This window comes from Galeopterus variegatus, unplaced genomic scaffold, assembly GCF_000696425.1.
Source record: "Galeopterus variegatus unplaced genomic scaffold, G_variegatus-3.0.2 Scaffold246, whole genome shotgun sequence".
Classification (NCBI taxonomy): domain Eukaryota; kingdom Metazoa; phylum Chordata; class Mammalia; order Dermoptera; family Cynocephalidae; genus Galeopterus; species Galeopterus variegatus.
The window spans coordinates 87,546-93,373 of record NW_007726357.1 but is presented as its reverse complement, the minus strand read 5'-3'; positions in this window follow the sequence as shown (position 1 = coordinate 93,373).

Here is a 5,828-nt window from a genome sequence, read left to right as displayed (position 1 = left end):
GGGATCGCAACCCTCAGTGTTGTGCCCGCACCTCGCTCAGCCAGTGAGCGGCTGGTCTGTATGTGGGATCCAAACCCTCGGTGGGAGCGCCACTGCGCTCCCAAGCAGCGCACTGTAGCAGTGTGCCACCGGGCCAGCCCGTGGATGCTGGTATAAAGGCCCAACTACTTGTCTCAATTTGGTTTGTCTCTGAAGGACCCTGTAGGATCAACTAAAGTCTGTTGTGACTGCATTTCAGTTCAGCAAGCATCTCCCTTTGCTCTAAATGCTTCATTCAGTCCCTTAGAGAGCATTCTCTGTATACCACCTCTGACTCAGAGCAGGTTCCCAGGGATTCTGACATACGACATCCACTCTGACAGATTTTTGGGGAAAAAAAATGAACCGTTATCAAAACTTTGATTCAAATTCTTTCCAAACCTAAGGATCCCTAGGTGGTTAGTGAAGTCTAGCAGCATATCAAAATCTTCCACAAGTTTGCAGATGTTTGACTGTTGGGTTTGAGGTATATCTTCTCTCTAGGTCAAACAGATAATTTCTCTTGAGAAAGGTAAGAGGGAGGCAAAGGATTACATGGCCCTGTCCTGGAGGAGGAGCACTACTGACTTCCGGTGGTAGTTCCAGTGAAAGGGTCAAAAAGGAAAGGTGGTTTTTTAGACCCTGTAGCAACTGGAAGCACAGCAGATAGCCTAAGGTGAAAAGCACAGGCACCTGCGTTCTTTTTCTCTTTCAAAATAGATCTAGGTGCCTCCAGATTTTAACCATTTATCAACTCACAAAAGCCTCCTCACAGATGTAGGGAGAATTTTGCTTGAGAGTGTGTTTTCTAGGAAGTATTTCTCATCAGAGCTTTTGCAAATAGATTATTAGTGTCTTTTTAGCTTTACTTTGAGAATAGAATCAACATTCTTTCCCCATCCCACAAGTCCCGCACTACAAACGCTGAAGAAGCATATAGATTGTTATGCTGAAGGTATCTTTGGAAGAATGTGAGGCGGGAAGAAATATTGCACGCTCACCAGCTGCACTCTTTAAGAATCCCCTTTAATATCTCTACCCGCCGCCCAATTCCTGGCTCTACAGAAGGTGCTATACGTCTTCTCTCTCCTCTCTTTTAACCCTGTCTTTCTGCAGTCTCCTATAGCCATACTGGTTTTCCTTCTCCCCTCTGAAAACATCCTCTAGTCTTTGTTTTCTCACAGCACCCCTCCTGATCTTCTCATCTTTGTCTTTTCTTTTGTAATTTTCTTTTCCTTAAGGGGAGAACAAATAATCATTTTTAATTAGGTCTCATTTATGTACTGGGCACTTGATGTATGTCATAAGTATTTACTGAGCCTTGTGCTTTGTGTGGAGTCAGAGAAAAGGGAAAAATGACACCAATTCACACCCATGAGTTTCTGCTTGCTGCCTCTTCTTCCTATAATGGAATCTCAGATATGCCCCACCACGCCATCTCATGACACGAATAGTGAAAATTACTACTCATAGTTTTCTTCTCGACATAGTTAGACAATTGGGAACATGACTGATTTTCAGGAATCAGGTGGGAAAGTATGAATAAGAAGTAGCAAATAGGACCAGGAATTAGGAAATTTGAATCCAAATGGCATGAGCAGAGACAGGTACAGACGTGAGGTGCTCAAAATGGATAAATAGCTTAAAAGGCAAATGTTTTCATTAAAAAGTGAGGGGTCAAACTTAAGAGGATGATATTCCTGCTCCTAAAGGTTGGAAAATTTTGACTTATCAACTTACAGATTTCATATTTTTAATGAAAATTCTTTCCTGTCTTTTTCCTATGTAGGGTAATTTAGTTTTCCACGTTCTCTAGTGTTCATCTTCTCCCATTCCTTTCTCCTCAAGCCAACCAAAAACGCTTCGCAAGATCCATCTTCCTTAAAGGTGGAAGGAGACTGGTTATATTAAGAATTTAGTTTTTTTCTCATCTCATTTTAATTTTCATTGTTTAGAAATGATAAGTGTTTGAGGTAATGAATATGCTAATTACCTTGATTTGATCATTGCAAAATGTATACATGTATCAAAACATCACATCATACCTCACAAATAAGTACAATTTTTACTTATTAATCAAAGATAAATAAAACTAAAAAAAGTCTTATAGTTAAGTCAAAAATTGTCACTATAGTCTTATAATAAAGTCCAAAGTCAAAAAGTATCATTAATTCTTGGTTTATTTCCAAGCAAGCCTGACTTTTTCTTTTCTTTTTTATTTTTAAACTTCGTTTTTTCTGAGGAGAGATGGACCTGACCTTGGACCCTGCAGGTGGTGGGTGGGACATGTACTGAAGGTATAAATCCCCATGTTTGACCATCCATATCTCCTTTCCAGTAAAATTGCCCTTCTCACAGACTCTAATGATAGTGAAGAGTTTATGTAGATTGCATGACCATGCCTTATGGCCACACAAGATTTAAGAAGGGATGAATTCCAGATTCGAAGGCAGCTCAGCTGACACTGGCCTGAAATGAACAACATTGTTTGGCATGAAAGGGTGAGTTAGGCCAAAAAATCTCTCTCCTGAGGAAATTATGCTATGAAATACTCTGAAGAAACTGAGAAAAGTAGAAATGTGCTCATGGCCACAGAGCTAATAAGTGGTGGAACCAGGATTCCAAATACGGCTGTCTGATTTCAGGGCTCACATCTGTGATCATTGTGCAATGCCATCCGTGCAGTGACTCTGCTTCCGGTGGCCTCGTTTTCAGCTCTGAGTTTCAGTTCATAGTATACTGCAAATGCTAGTACTTGATGCAATCTGAGTATCTGTACCTTGTAATCAAGAAAGTGTAATGAGAAATAAAACCTGCTGTGTGAGTTCACTCGGCTTATTAGTTTCTGGAGCATTTGAATTTCTAGCCAGAAGTGGTGAATTCTGTTACTAATTCTGTGCTCTGCATCCCTAAATTTATATGCTAAATATGCCAGATATGAAGTATAAAAAGTGGTGATTTGGCTTACTTCTTCCCAAATTCTACCTTCTATTGTGTGCCAATGAGTTAATTGGGGGACATGAGATATGAATGAACAGCATCCACAACCTACAAAATAAGAATAAACAAGATTATATGTTGGTTCCTTACAGTTTAAGATAAACCTATTTTATTCTTTTCCCCCAGACAACTACTCTCTGCTCTAGGGAGATCACCTTATCTCCACCTCAAATCTTTCGGTCTGTAAATCAGTCGTGATAATCCTATTCTTTTTGCCAACGGTTGGTTAAGGTAAGGGCATACAATCTGATTTGGGCCTGTTGTAATATAAGAATGTCTGTTGGGTGATTTCTGGGAAAATTCTTCTAACTTTTAAAAAGATACATAGAGAAAGCAATGTTTCCTCTGCTGGGTGGTGGTGTGTTTGTGTGAGGTACCCAGAACTTCTTGCAGTCATGTTGTGATCATTAGAATCTAGTGAAAGAGAAGGCTGATACCTTATGAATAACAAAACTGAAAGTTGGAAGTAACCATGACTTTCATGATGATGTTGAGTGTCTGTATTAACCAACCCTATGGCCACCATACTTTGGGACTTTTTGTAATGGGAGATAATACATTTTCCTTATGGTTTAATCCATTTTGTGCTGCACTTGTTATTGCTTGCAGACAAAAACTTTATAATGTGCAAAACTTTGTAATCTGATTTCTACAAAAATAAAAATAAAATTATTTTTCTATAGGCTTATTTTCTACGATGCTATGCTAACTTGGCTTCTTACTTTTTGCCTCTGTGTACCTCTGACCTGTAGCTTTTGATTCTCAATAGGTCAAAGAGATATTTATTACACTTTCTCCTATTCAAAACAAGGCTATATCTTCCCTACATCCTGTAAATTATAGTGAAGTTCAGGGCCCTGTGGTACCCTATGGTGCTAGATAAATATGAATTGAGTTGATTAGAAATATAAGAAAATTGGTTTTGTGATTGGTTTCATCTAATTTCAAAGATTTGAAAGGTTTAGGTAAGGTTCCAATTTTGTACATTGTATTCAGATTGAATACTCTACCTCTTAATGCATTCATCATTAATGAAAGTCTGTGCGTGAGGGGACAGTGTTCAACTACACCTTGATCCTCCCAGAGTACTTTAGAAGTAAATCAGGAGGAATCAAAGGATTGGAAAGACTATTTGAAAGGCAGGTACGCAGTTGTGACTATTACGTGGCATAGTTTACACGTGTTCTAGGTTCTTTTTCTTTTGCTTCTTCCCTTTCTCCTTCTGCTGCTTCTTTGCTTTTGTTCCTTAAGAAGAAACAGTTTATTTTCTGTCTCTCCAATAAGTTGAGCTTTAATAAAGTTAGGGATACACCCACGAAGAATTTTCTTGTCTTCCTTTTCCTTTTGACAAACGCAGATCACAACACTTTTAAAAAAGTAGTTTAAGAACAGATTTCCTATAAAATACTCCTGAGTTGCCATCTCACATTAAAGCATCATTGTGAAAAAAGTATCTTTGATAAAAGATCCTTATCAGTGGCTTTTTAACTTTTACTTTCATTTTGGCCAATGGCTGGACTTAATGCCATTTCCGTCCGAGTGGCTCAATAATAAAACTAATTAATATACCACAGTTTGCATCTTACATCTTCAAAGAAAGAGTTTAGAAAGAATACAGTTTCTGGTTTGAAGCACGATCTGTAAATACCCTCTTATTTGCATCATAGACTGGTGTGCTGGCTCACTGACAGGAGCAATATACAGCACTAAATTGCCTTTTCATTTGACATTTAGTAATTATAAACACTTTAATTTCATCAATATGAAGTCATTCTATAGATAGCTCATCTCTTTAGACTTTTTCCATACTTATTGGTCAAAATTTGATATTATCACATTTTAAAAGAAAACTAAAAAGTGATCTAAAGTATTTGTACTGAGTGTGCCAAACTTAAGTATGGCTTTTATTCTCAAAATCCCACATTACTACAATTTTTAAATATTCTTAAGTAGAAATCATCTCTACCTTACTATAAAGGAGAAGATATAGAAAAGGATAGCACCTTTTTTCCCTTTAGGTAACTCAAGGCTGTTGATGAGTAGAACTCCAATTTCATCTGTCTGGTTATAAACTAGGATGAATTTGTTGAGAGGAAATATATGTTTATATTTAGCCAGATTTTTTCCTATGACATTAATATGCAACTTCTTTTGCTTAAAACAGCTAATATGAGTAACTGAATCTCAATTAATATCCAACTGGCTAAGGAGACATTTATGAGTGAGGGCACACTATTACAAATTTATAACCAAATATTATATTACAGAAAAACTAACATTTTAACAAGATACAAGTATATTGATGGCATGAATAAAATATGAGTGTTGATTTTAATTAGCTAAAAGTTACCCTGTATTATTAAAGGTGAAATATAGAGTAAAATAGGAGATATGATTTACTATAATTTTACTTGTTTACCAAAGGTTTTATTTAGAAAAGCCACTCAGGAGGGACTTTTGCAATCAAAGACAAAATTAATAAGGGGAAAAAACCCCAAAAGATTGCGTCAAAAAGTTGGGCCTTAAAAAAAGATAGAAAAAAAGTAAGAATGCCAGCAAACACCGTAAAAGTAACTGGAGCAAAATTATAAGATCAAACTGAAATACATGAGAAAAATTTTTACAAAGGCAATTTAAAATCAGAGAATTTTCCATGCTAGAAGCAGAAAGAATGTGCAAAATATAGCTCTACTGGAGAGTTTAAAGCTGCAAAGGTGAAAATAATAACTAAGTATCTAAAGGAAGAATAATTCATAATGAACTGTAGGAATTAGTGTATTTAAGGGGCCGGCCCGGTGGCGCACTGGATA